Consider the following 19,968-nt stretch of genomic DNA (forward strand, 5'->3'; position numbering starts at 1 on the left):
TGGGGGAGTACTAATACCCAGGGGGGAGGTGGAGTACTAATACCCAGGGGGGTACTAATACCCAGGGGGGAGGGGGGAGTACTAATACCCAGGGGGGGGGTACTATTACCCAGGGGGGAGGGGGGAGTTCTAATGCCCATGGGGGAGTACTAATACCTGGGGAGAGGAGGAGTACTAATTCCCAGGGGGGAGGGGGAGTACTAATACCCAGGGGGAGGGGGAATACCAATACCCAGGGGGGAGGGGGATTACTAATACCCAGGGGGGAGGGGGAATACTAATACCCAGGGGGGAGGGGGAGTACTAATACCCAGGGGGGAGGGGAAGTACTAATACCCAGGGGGAGGGGAAGTATTAAAACGGTAGCGTCTAGTTACCCTTTGTGGAGAGGACCTTTCCCATAAGCCCCTGGGGCCATGTCACAAACTATTTAGAATAGTAACCTGTGGCGAGCAAAGGGGAGCGGAGCAAGACACCGAAGCCCGAAGCGTGGCGAGCAATGCGAGCCTGCGAGGGTCTAATGCTGCAGAGATAAAACAAAATAACCTCAAACGGAGAATGGATAAAGCATTAAGGTGCTGTAAGGGCGGAAGTTCTCCTCTGCCCTCTCGTTATGTCACTTCCTGGTCCTGATCACGATGGGAACATAGACACAGCCATACTAATACCCAGGGGAGAGGGGGAGTACTAATACCCAGGGGGGAGGGGTAATACTAATACCCAGGGGGGAGGGGGGTACTAATACCCCGGGGAGTACTAATACCCAGGAGGGAGGGGGTACTAATACCCAGGGGGGGAGGGGGGTACTAATACCCAGGGGGGGGGATACTAATGCCCAGGGGGGAGTGGGTACTAATACCCAGGGGGAGTACAAATACCCAGGAGGGAGGGGGGTACTAATACCCAGGGGGAGTACTAATACCCATGGGGGAGGGGGGTACTAATACCCAGGGGGATGGGGAGTACTAATACCCAGGGGGGAGGGGGGTACTAATATCCAAGGGGAGGGGGAGTACTAATACCCAGGGGGGGAGAGGGGGTACTAATACCCAGGGAGAATACTAATACCCAGGAGGGAGGGGGGTACTAATACCCAGGGGGAGGGGCAGTACTAATACCCAGGGGGGAGGGGGCGTACTAACACCCATGCCTGTACCCCTCCCAAACTATTTAGCAGAAGTTCAATAAAAAATTCTTAAAAAGAAACAATATGGATGGACACAGTTTACTGGGGCAGATGTAGTAACCTGGAGAAGGCATAAGGAAGTGATAAACCAGTGATAAATGCAAGGTGATAAAGGCACCAGCCAATCAGCTCCAATATGTAATTTAATAGGTAGGAGCTGATTGGCTGGTGCGTTTATCACCTTGCACTTATCACTAGTTTATCGCTTCCGTATGCCTTCTCCAGGCTTAGTACATCTGCCAGTGTCGGTATTTACTCTTATTTCCCTCTAACATGTCACATTTGTAAGACATCTGTCTGTGAATACGGGGATAATAAAGGAACCGTGGATGTCACTATCTACCCAAGTCTGAAAGTGTAATTTAAAGTTTTCATCAAAACCAATAATTTGGGGGTTATTCAATTGTTTGAAAAGTCAGTTGGGAGTCTGTTTTTTTCCTATCTAATAGACAGACACCCAACCGACTTTTCAAACATTTGAATTCCCCCCTTTATGTCTTATCCCCAATGATGTTTGGTATTAACAGCTGCAAGTAAAAACGCGCATTAAGGACCTCATTCAGTAAGGATTGCAAAATGTGCGAATTGCAATCCGGGTGATTATTGAATGACTGCGCATGCACAGAGCTGGTGTTACGCTAGCAAAAATAGTGACTAAAAATGCGTACACGTTGTGATCGTAATGCAGCCGTTGTTTGAATGACAGGAAGCCGGCGTTTCTGGGCGTAACCCCGCCATTTTCTGGGTGTGTCTGAAAAACGCAGGCGTGCCCAGGCGTTATTAAGGAGGGCCTCTGATATCAGCGATGACCACTTTCAGCCTCTTGTGTCACAAGAAGTGTGGACTACTTTGCCTGGTACAGATAGGAAAAATCTTCGATGTTCCGGTAATTGCGTATGGTTTTGCGATCAGCCCCCATATTGCGAAGCATTCGCAATGTCTGTAATGAGCGTTTTTTCTCTATTTCTGGGCGGCAGCCATGTGATCACGGCTACTGCTTATTATGAGAAACTGTAATCGTCACTGACACAGGTCCTAAGTGTGAATGTATCTAGCACGTACCTCGCGTTCCCTTATTTTCATCGCTACACGTAATGGACGGAGCAATAACTGTTAGGCATAAAGGGGGCATTTTTCAAAGCTTGGAGAGAGTTGGAGTAGGGAGAGCTAAAGTACTAGCCAATCCGCTCCTAACTGCCATGTTACAGGCTCTGTTTCAAACCTTGGAGAGAGATGAAGTAGGGAGAGCTAAAGTACTAGCCAATCCGCTCCTAACTGCCATGTTACAGGCTCTGTTTGGAAAATGACAGTTGCTGACTGGTTGGTACTTCATCTCTCTCCAAGCTGTGGTGAACATCCCCCACAGCGCTGTACAGCGACGCAAGAGCAATGCAAGTAGAAACGTCACTGTCTATATTAATGTTGGAAACAAAGGGATGTAGTTTTAATCCCGGCCGTCGGAATACCGGTGCCGGAATGCTGGCAGTGCCGCCATAGCAATTCCCTCTCCTTGGTATCCATGACACCCATGGAGTGGGAATAGAATCTGTGGCGAGAGATGCAAGCCACCGAGCCCGCAGCGCGGTTCTGCTCGGCCCCTTCCCGTCGACATTCTGACGGTCAGTCTGTATTTTGACCGCAAGGATTCCGACCACTGGGATCCTGTACCCGACCCGAAACAAAGTGTTGTTACAGTGTTACGATGAGGTAACTAACAACACATGGATTTCACTGACGGCGTGTTCCCGGCCTTCTTACATATCCCGGTGTTCTGCTCATTTACTGTACAACGGAAGAGGTAAATCCAGTCATGAGCGAGACAGGGGGGGGGGCAGAGAGTAGGAGAGAGAAAGTTAGGGAGATGACAGAGAGTGTGTGAGTGACAAAGAGAGAGAGCAAGAGGGGGGAGAGTGAGAGAGAGGGGGCAGAAAGTAAGAGAGAGAGAGTTAAGGAGGGGACAGAGAGTGAGTGAGAGAGAGAGGGAGAGGGGGGAGTGAGAGAGAGCGAGGGGGAGAGTGTAAGACAGAGAGAGAGAGAGTTAGGGAGGGGACAGAGAGTGAGTGAGAGAGAGGGGTGCAGAGAGTAAGAGAGAGAGAGTTAGGGAGATGACAGAGAGTGAGTGAGTGACAGAGAGAGCGAGAGAGAGGGGAGAGTGAGAGAGGGGACAGAGAGTAAGAGACAGATAGTTAGGGAGAGAAAGGGAGAGGTGGGAGGGAGAGAGAGTGTTAGAGAGAGGGAGAGAGAGAGAAGGGGGAGTTAGAGAGGGAGGAGATAGAGGAGGAGAGAGGGAGAGAGAGAGGGAGCAGGGGTGGGGCAGAGAGTAACAGAGAGAGTTGGGGAGAGAGAGGGAGAGTGGGATTAGAGAGAGGGGGGAGGAAAAGACAATGGCCCTCATTCCGAGTTGTTCGCTCGCTAGCAGATTTTAGCAGCACTGCACACGCTAAGCCGCCGCCCTCTGGGAGTGTATCTTAGCATAGCAGAATTGCGAACGAAAGATTAGCAGAATTGCGAATAGAAATTTCTTAGCAGTTTCTGAGTAGCTCGAGACTTACTCCTACATTGCGATCAGTTCAGTCAGTTTCGTTCCTGGTTTGACGTCACAAACACGCCCTGCGTTCGCCCAGACACTCCCCCGTTTCTTCAGAAACTCCCGCGTTTTTCCCAGAAACGCCAGCGTTTTTTCGCACACTCCCAGAAAACGGCCAGTTTCCGCCCAGAAACACCCACTTCCTGTCAATCACATTATGATCACTTCAACGATGAAAAATCCTTGTTAGGCCGTGAGTAAAATACCAAACTTTTGTGTAAAATAACTAAGCGCATGTGCTCTGCGAACCTTGCGCATGCGCAGTAAGCGACTAATCGCAGTATAGCGAAAATCGGCAACGAGCAAACAACTCGGAATGACCCCCAATATTAGAGAGAGGGAGCGACATAGGGGGAGAGAGTTAGAGAGGGAGGAGAGAGAGTGGGGAAAGTTAGAGGGAGGGAGAGAGAGGGGAAGAGAGAGCTAGAGAGAGAAGGGGAGAGTTAGAGAATGAGGGAGATAGAGAGAGAGCAAGAGAGTTAGAGAGAGAGATGAATGAGTGATAAATATTTTACGCCTACATTTCCAAAGTTGAGATGTGATAAGAGCCCTTCCCGGTGAAGAGCTGGACGCAGTGTGATGACATTCGGGTCCTCTGTGTTAACTGTGTATGGATGGCCGTGTCTGATATTATTGTAGAGAAAGTTCTGGAAATCAATTTGATGAGGAAACTTCATGACGTTTCACCTGCGTTATATTGTGCAGTGTGTAAGGAACCATCACGTTTCACCTGCGTTATATTGTGTACAGTGTGTAAGGAACCGTCACATTTCACCTGCGTTATATTGTGTACAGTGTGTAAGGAACCGTCACGTTTCACCTGCGTTATATTGTGTACAGTGTGTAAGGAACCGTCACGTTTCACCTGCGTTATATTGTGTACAGTGTGTAAGGAACCGTCACGTTTCACCTGCATTATATTGTGTACAGTGTGTAAGGAACCGTCACGTTTCACCTGCGTTATATTATGTACAGTGTGTAAGGAACCGTCACGTTTCACCTGCGTTATATTGTGTACAGTGTGTAAGGAACCATCACGTTTCACCTGCTTTATATTGTGCAGTGTGTAAGGAACCATCATGTTTCCCCTGCGTTATATTGTGAACAGTGTGTAAGGAACCATCACGTTTCACCTGCGTTATATTGTGCAGTGTGTAAGGAACCATCACGTTTCACCTGCGTTATATTGTGCACAGTGTGTAAGGAACCGTCACGTGTCACCTGCGTTATATTGTGTACAGTGTGTAAGGAACCATCACGTTTCACCTGCATTATATTGTGTACAGTGTGTAAGGAACCATCACGTTTCACCTGCGTTATATTGTGCACAGTGTGTAAGGAACCGTCACGTTTCACCTGCGTTATATTGTGTACAGTGTGTAAGGAACCATCACGTTTCACCTGCGTTATATTGTGTACAGTGTGTAAGGAACCATCACGTTTCACCTGCGTTATATTGTGTACAGTGTGTAAGGAACCATCACGTGTCACCTGCGTTATATTGTGTACAGTGATTGTGTACAGTGATTGTGTACAGTGTGTACTAAACAACCAGAATCTACTGATGTCTTCATTGTTCCGATTTACATCCAAACTGTCATTACTCATTAGACTCCGGCAAAGTTTGGGAAAGGAATTGTTCACCAAGAACAACAGCAGATTCATGAAACAAATCTCCTGCAATGGAATAAAATGAGGTATTCCAGCAATGCGGGGAGACCCCAGAGAGACAGCGAGAAATCTTACTGCGCTACTCCTGTAATAACTGGAGGGAAATGTCTCTGTGCATCCAGATAAAATATCATCCTGGCACAATGCAGCCTGTGTACTGTGTAGCAGAGCATTGTGTGTACAGTGTAGCAGAGGATTGTGTGTACAGTGTAGCAGAGCATTGAGTGTACAGTGTAGCAGAGCATTGTGTGTACAGTGTAGCAGAGCATTGTGTGTACAGTGTAGCAGAGCATTGTGTGTACAGTGTAGCAGAGCATTGTGTGTACAGTGTAGCAGAGCATTGTGTGTACAGTGTAGCAGAGGATTGTGTGTACGGTGTAGCAGAGGATTGTGTGTACGGTGTAGCAGAGGATTGTGTGTACGGTGTAGCAGAGCATTGTGTGTACAGTGTATCAGAGGATTGTGTGTATAGTGTAGTGTAGGATTGTGTGTACGGTGTAGCAGAGGATGGTGTGTACAGTGTAACAGAGCATTGTGTGTACAGTGTAGCAGAGGATTGTGTGTACGGTGTAGCAGAGGATTGTGTGTACAGTGTATCAGAGGATTGTGTGTACAATGTAGCAGAGGAATGTGTGTACAGGTTAGTGGAGGATTGTGTGTACAGTGTAGAAGAGGATTGTGTGTACAATGTAGCAGAGGAATGTGTGTACAGGTTTGTGGAGGATTGTGTGTACAGTGTAGAAGAGGATTGTGTGTACAGGTTAGTGGAGGATTGTGTGTACAGTGTATCAGAGGATTGTGTGTACAATGTAGCAGAGGAATGTGTGTACAGGTTAGTGGAGGATTGTGTGTACAGTGTAGAAGAGGATTGTGTGTACAGGTTAGCGGAGGATTGTGTGTACAGTGTATCAGAGGATTGTGTGTACAATGTAGCAGAGGAATGTGTGTACAGGTTAGTGGAGGATTGTGTGTACAGTGTAGAAGAGGATTGTGTGTACAGTGTAGCAACATATATATATAAACATATATTTCATGTTTATCTATTGATCGGTGTAGTCTGACCACTATTAAGTAGTTTTTGTTTGAGAAAGAGATAAATAAATATATTTCAGATAGAGAGGGTGACATAACTTAAGATAAATAGATAGATACTGTACATAAATTAATGAATGAATAAATAAATAAATAAATAAATACATACTGTAGATTTGAAATAGAGCTTGATATAACAGATAGATAGATAGATAGATATGAGATAGATGATAGATAGATAGATAGATAGATAGATAGATAGATAGATAGATAGATAGATAGATAGATAGATAGATAGAGAGACACTCCATTGATGATAAAGCTATGTGCTGCATCTCTTGCTGGGAGACTGTTCTACATTCAGCGTGATGCTGCCGCAGCTATTCCCTATGCGTTTATTTCAATGTATGCAGATTAAAACCAGCGAGTAATGTCTAGACTTCCCCCGTACAATATATTCCTCTTGTGCAACCGTAAAATAACCATTTCTGTAGGTCTCTGCTTACCGGGAAAGTAGACAAAACTTTCTGGATGTTTTCTGCCAGAACTCACTTAAGAAAACCCAAACTTTTATTGCCAGACTATAAAATTCTTCTGTGAGTAGAAGTCAGTGATTCAGCTTTCGCTTATATTCTGTTTTCCAGAAGTGCACACTGAATCCGCTCCCTTTAATCTGGATCTGGATGGACTTTACCCAATTCCTCCCTTGGAGTAGATAACATATTCAGGAAAGAACTTCACAAATGGCTGCGACTCAAAGCCACAAATCCATCCACAAGGTATAAGTATACAATAAACAGACACGAGATACAGCAAACTAGTAACGTGACCTGGTCTGACTCTCGCCATACAAATCTGCGTTCTAGAATATCCTGCCCTAATGAACTATATCTGGGGTGATATTGGGAGTTCGGATGGTAAGAAGTCTTTCTTATACATTCTCACAATTTTTATATCATACCCTGTTGTGGGAAAATAACAGGCGTACTGCAAGTGTCGACGCTCGTATGTCAGCGACTTGTACTTTCACTGTGCGCCATTTACAAACCACAGTGATCAACGGCAGTTCCCAGCAACATGTGCTTTTTTGTCACGTCTAGCAAAGTTTGAGGATCCGGCTGCTGAGATTTGCCCGAGGAGGTAGCAGGCTCTGAATGAACCAGATGAGGGGGCTGGATATAGTTCCTTCGCATGGGACACGGAGCAATGAAGAACGTAGGTGGGGTTTGAGAGTCAATGGAAAGTATTTATTATGTACAGGGCTGAGGTAGAGGACCGAGGCTGGAGCACGATGGTTAAAGACGTGGCAGGGGGCGAAGAACTGTGGACTGTGATTTGAAAGACGAGACTGTAGATGATGAACTGTGGAACTGTGGTTGGTGGTTGAAGACGTAGCTGAAGACCCGGGGCTGACTGTGCCCAAAGAGTCTTACTGGACCGGGTTTTTCAGGAGCTCTTCCACAGGCAGTAACAGGCTAGAAACGGCAGGGCTGCAGCAGCAACAGAGAACCGACCAAGCAGGATCAGGAGGAACCAGAATACAGAAGGAATTCTGGGAGCACAGGCTAAAGCACCTACAACAGGGTTGTAACTTGAAGCACTGGCATCCCTGTCCTAAACCAGCCCCCTTTTATAGGGAGAGCTTCCCCTGGATTGGCTGGAAGAAACAGGAAACAGGAACTATGCTTAAAACTTGGTCTCCAACATGGCGGTGCCCAGTAATGCAGACCTTTTGCAAAGCCACCATGCTCACTGCCCCTGGTCTCCTAGCAACGGCTCAGCAAGAGCGACCCGCGGTAACGGCGTCCCGTCGCCACGAGCGGACCCCCTCACCGCCGCTACTGCTGCCCACTGATCCGGCACAGCAGCCCACCTCCGCCGCTGCCCACACATCGCCAAGGAAGCCAGCCCCGCGGCCCCAGCGTACCGGTAAGACTCCGGACGCTGACAGTACCCCCCCCCCCCCTTTGCGGGTGGACTCCGGACACCTATGTGGTTTAGTTGGAAACTTGGCATGAAATGTCCGAAGAAGTCTTGGAGCATAGACATCCTCTGCATCTACCCAAGATCTCTCCTCTGGCCCATACCCCTTCCAATCAACAAGGTACTGGATGCGACCATAATGTCTGCGAGAATCGAGGATCTTGTGAATCTCAAATTTGTCTCCATGTGCTGATTGGATCTTGGGTGATTTAGGCACATCGGCACTGAACAGATTAAGTACCAATGGTTTTAACAGAAATATGAAATGCATTAGGAATTCGTAACTGCGGAGGTAATTTCACTTTGTAAGCCACAGGATTCAACACTTTTTCGATTGGGTAAGGCCCAATAAATCTAGGAGCAAACTTTTTTGTAGGAACCTTTAATCTTAGGTTATGTGTGGAAACCCAAACCCGATCTCCTACTTTAAGGCTTGGTACAGCTTTTCGTTTCAGATCTGCATAGGTCTTATATCTCTTGGATGTCTTGAGCAAAGTCTTGTGAACTTGTTTCCAGGCTTCAGTAAATTGTCGAAGTGTTGACTCTGCGGCAGGAACCTCGAGCGTAGGCAGAAGTTGGAAGTCAGGAACTCTTGGATGATAACCATAATTAATGAAGAATGGAGAAGATTTTGTGGCAGAGTGATAAAGATTGTTTTGGGCAAATTCTGCGAATGGGAGGAAGTCCAGCCAATCGTCCTGTAAGGAGGACATGAATAAACGCAGAAAAGTCTCCAGATCCTGGTTCACTCTTACTGTTTGACCATCCGTTTGGGGATGATATCCTGAGGAGAAGTTTAATTTCACGCCAAGAGCAGAACATAGGGATCTCCAAAACTTGGCCACAAATTGAGGACCTCTATCAGACACGATTTCCTGTGGTAGACCATGGAGTCGAAAGATCTCTGCTATAAACAATTTTGCCAACTGGGATGCAGATGGAAGATTAGCCAGAGGAATAAAGTGTGCCATTTTAGAGAATCGGTCAACTGTGACCCATACGGTGTTCCGCCCACCAGACGTAGGTAAGTCTGTAATAAAGTCCATAGAAATATGCATCCATGGTCTTAGTGGTACCGGCAAAGGATGGAGTAACCCAGCTGGAGGACTTTGGGACTTTTATGCTGAGCACATTTTGGACAGGCAGCTACAAATTCCTGAACGTCAGTCCTGAGATGAGGCCACCAGTAGGAGCGCTGAATGAATTTAAGTGTCTTATGACCGCCCGCATGGCCCATGAAGGAGTGAGCCCATGTAAGAAGTTTTTTGCGAAGATTTGGTGCAACGAAGATCTTCCCTGAAGGAGGAAGTGGAGAGGTATTAGTTGCAGAAAAAGAGGTGGATTCCAGGATAAATTGCTCTTTTGAACGGTCAGAGGGTTCTTCTGAACTTAAGGAGTGAGATAATGCATCTGACTTTTTGTTGAGGGAACCTGGTCGGTAACTGAGTTTAAAATTAAAACGGGTAAAGAAGAGTGCCCATCTTGCTTGGCGTGGGTTCAGACATCGGGCTGACTGTAGATAAAGGAGGTTCTTGTGATCTGTGGTCACCGAAATTGGATGCTGAGTTCCCTCCAAGAAATACCTCCACTCCTCAAAGGCCAACTTAATTGCCAGTAATTCCTGTTCCCCAATAGCGTCATTCTGTTCAGCGGGGGAGAATCTTCGCGAGAAGAATGCACAAGGATGGACCTTCATGTCCTCGAAAAGCTGGGATAATACTGCTCCCACTCCCACAGTAGAGGCATCAACCTCCACCAAGAACGGACGGCTGAGATCGGGTTGTCGAAGAACTGGAGCAGTCGTGAAGGCCTCCTTTAAAGAAGAAAAAGCTTCCAAAGCCTCAGGAGACCACTTGGCAGCATCGGCTCCCTTCCTAGTTAATGCGGTTATAGGAGCTATGATAGAAGAATAATTTTTAATGAATCTTCGGTAGAAGTTAGCAAACCCCAGGAAACATTGAATTCCTTTAAGGGTAGCTGGAAGCGCCCAATCCTGAATCGCCTGGACTTTAGCGGGGTCCATCTGTAACCTCTGCCCTGAGAGAATGTAACCGTGGGTACTTCAAAGGTGCACTTCTCTAACTTACAGAATAACTGATTCCTTCGTAAACGAGTTAACACTTCTTTGACTTGTTCCCGGTGGGTCTTCAGATACCTAGAAAAAATGAGGATGTCATCCAGATACACTACCAAGCAGTCATAGAGGAGATCTCTGAAGATTTAGTTAACGAACTCTTGAAAGACGGCTGGGGCGTTACATAGGCCAAAAGGCATTACCAGGTATTCGTAATGGCGGTCGTGGGTATTAAATGCAGTCTTCCATTCGTCCCCTGGGCGAATACGTATAAGATTGTAGGCCCCCTCGTAAGTCCAACTTAGTAAATACAGTAGCTCCTTTAACACGGTCGAACAGTTCTGGAATCAGAGGTAACGGATATCTGTTCTTAACTGTTATGTCATTAAGACCTCTATAGTCAATACAGGGCCGCAACCCCCCATCTTCTTTTTGACGAAGAAAAACCCTGCTCCGGCCGGAGATATAGAAGACCTGATGAACCCTTTCTCCAAGTTCTCCCGGATATACTCCGACATGGCCTGTGTCTCGGGAAGTGAGAGAGGGTAAATTTGACCTCGGGGAGGAGTCTTACCCGGTACTAGCTCAATGGGACAATCCCAAGTACGATGCAGAGGCAAGGTGTCCGTCCCATGCTTACTGAAAACATCTTGAAAAGCTTGGTACTCCACAGGAAGGCTGGAAGAACAGAGAGGTCTAACTGAAGGTAAACTTTTCTGAAAGCAGTCTTGTCCCCAAGAGAGAACATCCATAGTTTGCCAATCTATGTGGGGGTTGTGTCTGATTAACCATGGAAACCCTAGGATTAGTTCATGAGAGGCTTTAGGAATTACAAGGAAAGAGATTTTTTCTGAATGGAAAACTCTGACCTTCATCCTGAGAGAAATAGTACGAAAGGATATAATCCCCTCAGGGATATAACTTCCATCCACTGCGGTAACAGAAATGGTACGATTCAAAGGAACCGTTTGTATTCCAGATCGTTTGACCAGAGCTGACGTAATGAAGCTTTCGGCGGCTCCGGAGTCGAGTAGTGCAGGGATGAGAAGAGAAGAAGAAGGGAGCTCCAACGGGTTAACGGGACAGACTCTTTCTTGGTATGTAATGCTGAGAATTCTCCTAGCTTGACCTCTCCAGCACAAACTAGGAGCGGGCGTTTCCCGGACGTAGACTGCAAGTTTTAACAAAGTGATCAGATGCACCACAATACAGGCAGAGGTTCCCTTGTCGCCGTCTCTGACGTTCTTCATTGGAGAGGCGGGAGCGATTAATCTGCATGGGTTCTTCCGCAGTTGGTGATGATGGTGTTGGTGGAAGAACAACTCTAGGCTTAGGGCGATCTGACCGCAACCTCTCCATACAGCATTCTCTGTACCTTAGGTCTAACTTATTGCATAAAGAAATTAGTTTATCCAACTTATCAGGTACGTATTGCGAGGTCATCTTTGATCTTTTCGGAGAGACCGCTCCAGAAAGCTGCAACGAGAGCCTCCTCGTTCCAGTTCAGTTCTGAGGAAAGGGTGCGAAACTGGATCACGTACTGACTGACCATACGCGTGCCTTGACGCAGGCGCAGGATCTCCAATGAGGCGGCAGAAGTCCTGCCCTGTTCGTCGAAGATTCTTCGAAAGGTGGCCACGACTTCTGTATAGTTATATAAGGTGGGATCCATCCTCTCCCACAATGGTGAAGCCCATTCCAACGCTTGCCCGGTAAGAAAAGAAATTATATAGGCTACTTTGGTTCGTGCTGATGGGAAGTTGGCCGACTGTAGTTCGAACTGGATTTCGCACTGTTAAGAAACCCGCAGCATTGTTTTGGATTCCCATCGAATTTACTGGGAGGTGGCAAATGCAACCGTGGAAGTGTTACTGGTACAGGAGGAAGCTGGACCGGAGGTGCTAATGTGGGAGCAGCTGTAGATACTTGAGGGGCCGTCATGGCAACACAGAGAGAATCGAGACATTCGGACATACTCTGCATGAACTGCACGATTTGAGATTGTGTGGCCTCCTGCTTACTTAAGCGAGACCAGATATCTGCAGTTGAATCCCCTCCTGAGGCCTTGTCACCCGTCGAATCCATGAGGCCAGTGTTTATTGTCACGTCTAGCAAAGTTTGAGAATCCGGCAGCTGAGATTTGGCCGAGGAGGTAGCAGGCTGTGAATGAATAAGATGAGGGGGTTTGATATAGTTCCTTCGCACGGGACACGGAGCAATGAAGAACGTAGGCGGGGTTTGAGAGTCAATAGAAAGTATTTATTATGTACAGGGCTGAGGCAGAGGACCGAGGCTGGAGCACGATGGTTAAAGACGTGGCAGGGGGCGAAGAACTGTGGACTGTGATTTAAAAGACGAGACTGTAGATGATGAACTGTGGAACTGTGGATGGTGGTTGAAGACGTGGCTGGAAACAAGGACTGTGGACTGTGGTTTGTTAAACGAGGCTGAAGATAATAATCTGCAGGCTATGGTCGGTGGTACAAAGGCGTGGCTGGTGAAGGAGATCTGTGGAGTGTGGCTTGAAAGACGAGGCAGAAGACACGGGGGCCGACTGTGCCCAAAGAGTCTTACTGGACCGGGTTTTCCAGGATCGCTTCCACAGGCAGTAGCAGGCAAGAAACGGCAGGACTGCAGCAGCAACAGAGAACCGACCAAGCAGGATCAGGAGGAACCAGAATACAGCAGGAATCCTGGGAGCACAGGCTAAAGCACCTACAACAGGGTTGTAACTTGAAGCACTGGCATCCCTGTCCTAAACCAGCCCCCTTTTATAGGGAGAGCTTCCCCTGGATTAGCTGGAAGAAACAGGAAACAGGAACTATGCTTAAAACTTGGTCTCCAACATGGCGGCGCCCAGTAATGCAGACCTTTTTGCAAAGCCACCATGCTCACTGCTCCTGGTCTCCTAGCAATGGCTCAGCAAGAGCGACCCGCTGTAGCTCGGATCCGGCGCAGCAGCCCACCTCCGCCGCTGCCCGCACATCGCCAAGGAAGCCAGCCCCGCGGCCCCAGCGTACCGGTAAGACTCCGGACGCTGACACTTTTACATTTGTACACTAAGGTGTCACTTTATTAAGGCTGCCTGAGCACCCAGTCACTAGTATCTGCTGTCATCGCTATTTGCAACAATATCAGATTAATGTCACAATGCACCGATGGTGTCCTGCCAGCACAGGAGGCAAAGGCGATGTTTATTTGTACAGGGTATGGCGATACTGCAGCGTCTACAGCTAACGGCATCGGAAGATGGAATTAGCTATTGGGGGATCAAGCCCACATCTTAAAAATATATGACTTACGCGGTGTATACACTTGAACGATGCTTCAATATAATGCCGGTCGAATATGATAACAATGTGTTATTACGTAGGAACATAGAATGTGACGGCAGATAAGAACCACTTGGACCATCTAGTCTGCCCCTTTTTTTACCATATTTTTTATCTCAAACTTTATTTGATCCTTATTTCTTTATAAGGATATCCTTATGTCTATCTCATGTATGTTTAAATTGCTCTACTGTCTTAGTCTCTACCACCTCTGATGGGAGGCTATTCCACTTGTCTACTACCCTTTCTGTGAAATACTTTTTCCGCAAATTTCCCCTGAACATCCCCCCCTCCAGTCTCAGTGCATGTCCTCGTGTCCTATTGCTTCTCTTCATTTGGAGAATGTTTCCCTCCTGGACTTTGCTAAAATCCTTGATATATGTGACAGTCTCTCTCATGTCCCCCCTTTCCCTTCTCTGCTCCAAACTATACATATTGAGATTTCTTAGTCTTTCTGGGTATGTTTTGTGATGTAGGCCGTGCACCATTTTAGTTGTCCTTCTTTGTACAGTTTCTAATGTATTAATATCCTTTTGAAGATATGGCCTCAAGAACTGGACACAGTATTCTAGATGAGGCCGCACCAATGACCTATACAGTGGCATTATTACTTCTTTCTTTCTGCTGCTGATTCCTCATCCAATGCACCAAGCATCTGACTAGCCTTCCTCATTGCTTCGTACACACTACAAAATCTGCCGTTCAATTACACATTGTAAAGTTACAGGCATAGGCAAATGCAGTAGGGGGGATTCCAGTTGCCCCGAAACCCTCCTTTCGTGCAGCCTGGACAGCGACCACTGCATGCAGCATAAAGGGCATAATGGAGCTGTTGCATATGCCAATGACAGCAGATTTTCCTACCATGTCTGCTGTGTGTGAGAGAATCTGGTAAGTGTCTTACCGTGATCGTTGGGTCGGCATATGTCTGACGTACTGTATTACATACACTGCATTGTGTATATATCTGACGTACTGTATTACATACACTGCACTGTGTATATGTCTGACGTACTGCATTACATACACCGCACTGTGTATATGTCTGACGTACTGTATTACATATACACTGCACTGTGTATATGTCTGATGTACTGTATTACATACACTGCACTGTGTATATGTCTGACGTACAGTATTACATACACTGCATTGTGTATATGTCTGATGTACTGTATTACATATACACTGCACTGTGTATATGTCTGATGTACTGTATTACATACACTGCACTGTGTATATGTCTGATGTACTGTATTACATACACTGCACTGTGTATATGTCTGACGTACTGTATTACATACACTGCATTGTGTATATGTCTGATGTACTGTATTACATATACACTGCACTGTGTATATGTCTGATGTACTGTATTACATACACTGCACTGTGTATATGTCTGACGTACTGTATTACATACACTGCACTGTGTATATGTCTGATGTACTGTATTACATACACTGCACTGTGTAAGTGTCTGACGTACTGTTTTACATACACTGCACTGTGTATATGTCTGACGTACTGTATTACATACACTGCACTGTGTATATGTCTGATGTACTGTATTACATACACTGCACTGTGTATATGTCTGATGTACTGTATTACATACACTGCACTGTGTATATGTCTGACGTACTGTATTACATATACACTGCACTGTGTATATGTCTGATGTACTGTATTACATACACTGCACTGTGTAAGTGTCTGACGTACTGTACTACATACACTGCACTGTGTATATGTCTGACGTACTGTATTACACTGCACTGTGTATATGTCTGACGTACTGCGTTACATACACTGCACTCTGTATATGTCTGACGTACTGTATTACATACACTGCACTGTGTATATGTCTGACGTACTGTATTACATACACTGCACTGTGTATATGTCTGACGTACTGTGTTACATACACTGCACTGTGTATATGTCTGACGTACTGTGTTACATACACTGCACTGTGTATATGTCTGACGTACTGCGTTACATACACTGCACTGTGTATATGTCTGATGTACTGTATTACATACACTGCACTGTGTATATGTCTGACGTACTGTATTACATACACCGCACTGTGTATATGTCTGACGTACTGTATTGCATACACTGCACTGTGTATATATCTGACGTACTGTGTTACATACACAGCACTGTGTATATATCTGACGTACTTTATTACATACACTGCACTGTGTATATGTCCGACGTACTGCTTTACATACACCGCACTGTGTATATGTCTGACGTACTGTATTACATACACCGCACTGTGTATATGTCTGACGTACTGTATTACATACACCGCACTGTGTATATGTCTGACGTACTGTATTACATACACTGCACTGTGTATATGTCTGACGTACTGTATTACATATACCGCACTGTGTATATGTCTGACGTACTGTATTACATACACCGCACTGTGTATATGTCTGACGTGCTGCATTACATACACTGCACTGTGTATATGTCTGACGTACTGTATTACATATACCGCACTGTGTATATGTCTGACGTACTGCGTTACATACACTGCACTGTGTATCTGTCTGACGTGCTGCATTACATACACTGCACTGTGTATATGTCTGACGTACTGTATTACACTGCACTGTGTATATGTCTGACGTACTGTATTACATACACTGCACTGTGTATATGTCTGACGTGCTGCGTTACATACACTGCACTGTGTATATGTCTGACGTACTGTATTACATACACCGCACTGTGTATATGTCTGACGTACTGCGTTACATACACTGCACTGTGTATCTGTCTGACGTGCTGCATTACATACACTGCACTGTGTATATGTCTGACGTACTGCATTACATACACCGCACTGTGTATATGTCTGACGTACTGTATTACACTGCACTGTGTATATGTCTGACGTACTGTATTACATACACTGCACTGTGTATATGTCTGACGTACTGCGTTACATACACTGCACTGTGTATATGTCTGATGTACTGCATTACATACACCGCACTGTGTATATGTCTGACATACTGTATTACATACACTGCACTATGTTTGGGGGTGGTATTCATGTGACCGCCGGTCAGCTGACCGACAGTCACATGACCTCCTCCACGAGCCCGACGGCTCACTTTCCCGATGGTCGGCATGCCGACCAACAGGGACTATTTCCACTCGTGGGTGTCCACGACACCCATAGAGTGGGAATAGAACCCGTGGCGACCGCAGGTCGCCACCGAGCCCGCAGCGTGGCGAGCATAGCGAGCCCGCAAGGGGCTTGCTGCACTCGCCCCTCCCCGCCGGGATCCCGGCGTCGGTATGCTGCCAGGATCCCGGCGTCGGTAAGCTGACCGGCGGTCAGGAGACCGCCGGTCAGCCATACTACACCCGTGTTTGGGGCAGGCTGTAGCTTGTTACATCTATATATCCTTCATGGGCTAGCGACAAACAAACATCTCATCGTACGTCGCATCGTCCCATCTGATCTGCAGCACATTATGTGGGAAGATGCAACCTGACAAATCAACAAATGATGAATTGGGGGTACACGCTATGGCCCTCATTCCGAGTTGATCGCTCGCTAGCAACTTTTTGCAGCGCTGTGATCAGGTCAAAACGCGGCAAAACTGCGCATGTGTATGCTCCGCAATGCGCAGGCGCGACGTACAGATACAAAGAGGATCGGTGCTGGGCGATGGATTTAACGAAAAATCCATTCGCACAGCCGATCGCAAGGAGATTGACAGGAAGTAGGCGTTTATGGGTGTCAACTGACCGTTTTCTGGGAGTGGTAGGGAAAACGCAGGCGTGTTTAAGCGTTTGCAGGGCGGGTGTCTGACTGAAGTGATCGCAAGGGCTACTCAGAGACTGCACAAAACTTTTTTGTACCACTCGGCTGCAAAAGCGTTCGCATAATTGCAAAGCGAAAATACACTCCCCCATAGGCGGCGACTATCTGATCGCAGCGCTGCAAAAAGTTGCTTGCGAGCAATCAACTCGGAATGAGGCCCTATATGATAATCATTGCGATTGGCCGATATATCATATACTGTGCAGCCACAAACCACATAAAGAGGGGAATGCTGAAAATTACTGTATCCATTGCAATCTTCCCTGTGTATTTTGAAGAAAGAAGCTGAGACACTAAACCTATGACGTAGGATATGTAGCCAATGCAGGGCTGGATTAAGCCTTGTGGGAGGGGGGGTGGGGGGGAGCCAGGGCACTTAAGTCAGGGGGCCTGGGGGGTGTATATTAGATTTCGCACACCTGAACCATTCCAGGAGGGACAAAATGCTCTGCTACTGGACTTCCTGATTAATATATGATTGGCGTCACCTGTGTTGAACTATTTAATTGATAAGAAATGTGCTTCAACACAGGTGTTGCAATCATAAATTAAGAGAGAAGTTAGAGCTCCACCTAACTGAGATACATCTAATTTATAAAGTTTTCTTGTATTGGAACAAAGTCAACTTAAACAAACTTAAAATACACATAGAAAATAAAATCTATAATTTATCTTGTCGCATGCAAGAATATCAGCAGCCTGAGTCTCTCTCTTTCTCTGAAATCTGATACTCCTGTGTCTCTGCCTGCTCTACATGCTGTCCTGTTCATATTTTGGCGTCCTGATTCTGCTGCTGCACAAGAAGGAGAGCTACTGATGTCAGTGTGATCCGGCCCAGGGGCCCCCTGACAGAGGGGGGCCCAGGGTACAGTATGCCCTGCATTTCTCCCTTAATCTGGCTATAAACCAATTGCATGGGGGCTTATTTTTCGTACCTGTGGTACGTTTTCGTTTCGGCTTCAGTCACATCACTCTGACAATCTCCCGCACTCTTGACAGAATTTTTTCCGTATGAGGTGCAAGTTAGGGAGCATCCAGCAAATCAAAAGTTACTTTGTTTATCAAACAATGATATTTCCAGTATCGGTGTAAATTACCGCTAATAGCCGAAAACCAGCGGAAACGTCCATCAATAGTTCAATAGGTTTCCCGGGTTTTCTTCTTTTTTTGATAATTAAAATGATTGTTATTCTTGTGACAGGAACAAAAAGAAAATTTCATGACTCCACAGATTCCCAGAGGATTGTATAATCTGCAAGAAAAAAAAATTGCTTTGAGTTTTAGCCAAAGATAAAAAGAGCAAAAATGTGGAGCCAAGATTTCAGCATCAGAAGCAATGAGACACTCTGGATACTTGGCATGTATACTGAGACATTGCGCTTATTGTTTACTGACCTATAGTCCCGTATCTTGCAAACAACGCTGCTGCTAAACACTAAACTTGTTTTAATGAGTATACATCATATAAACTGCATTATTGGGTGCAGGGTTCAGGAACATTGCAGCTGATAGTTATTTATACAATAATGGCCCTCATTCCGAGTTGTTCGCTCGCAAGCTGCTTTTAGCAGCTTTGCACACGCTAAGCCGCCGCCTACTGGGAGTGAATCTTAGCTTATCAAAATTGCGAACGAAAGATTAGCAAAATTGCGAATAGACACTTCTTAGCAGTTTCTGAGTAGCTCCACACTTACTCGGCAACTGCGATCAGTTCAGTCAGTTTCGTTCCTGGTTTGACGTCACAAACACTCCCAGCGTTCGCCCAGACACTCCCCCGTTTCTCCAGACACTCCCACGTTTTTCCCAGAAACGGTAGCGTTTTTTCGCACACACCCATAAAACGGCCAGTTTCCGCCCAGAAACACCCACTTCCTGTCAATCACATTACGATCACCAGAACGAAGAAAAAAACCTCGTAATGCCGTGAGTAAAATACCTAACTGCATAGCAAATTTACTTGGCGCAGTCGCACTGCGGACATTGCGCATGCGCATTAGCGACTAATCGCTCCGTTGCGAGAAAAATATAACGAACGAACAACTCGGAATGACCCCCAAAAGCGTTTAAAGGTGTATTTGTCTTCTGCTCAAGTTGTCTAAACCATCGTTCTCACCAAACCTTATATATACAGTATTTCTATATGTCTATTCTTCAAGAAAATGTTGTACACTTGTTTTATAACACATTGGGTCTAATTCAGACCTGGTTGTAGATGTGGTAAATTTAGCACATCTACGATCAGTC

At 46.2% G+C, this 19,968-nt stretch overlaps 1 long non-coding RNA gene across 1 annotated transcript in view; it reads right to left on the minus strand.

The window, feature by feature from the left end:
• Nucleotides 1-19,968, minus strand: part of LOC134956631 (uncharacterized) — a 70,073-nt gene that overhangs the window by 9,068 nt on the left and 41,037 nt on the right. Inside the window, exon 2 of the long non-coding RNA XR_010186034.1 lies at nt 18,660-18,976. This is a non-coding gene — a long non-coding RNA (uncharacterized LOC134956631). The remainder of the gene's footprint in view (nt 1-18,659; nt 18,977-19,968) is intronic.

This window comes from Pseudophryne corroboree, chromosome 9, assembly GCF_028390025.1.
Source record: "Pseudophryne corroboree isolate aPseCor3 chromosome 9, aPseCor3.hap2, whole genome shotgun sequence".
In the NCBI taxonomy this organism is placed as follows: domain Eukaryota; kingdom Metazoa; phylum Chordata; class Amphibia; order Anura; family Myobatrachidae; genus Pseudophryne; species Pseudophryne corroboree.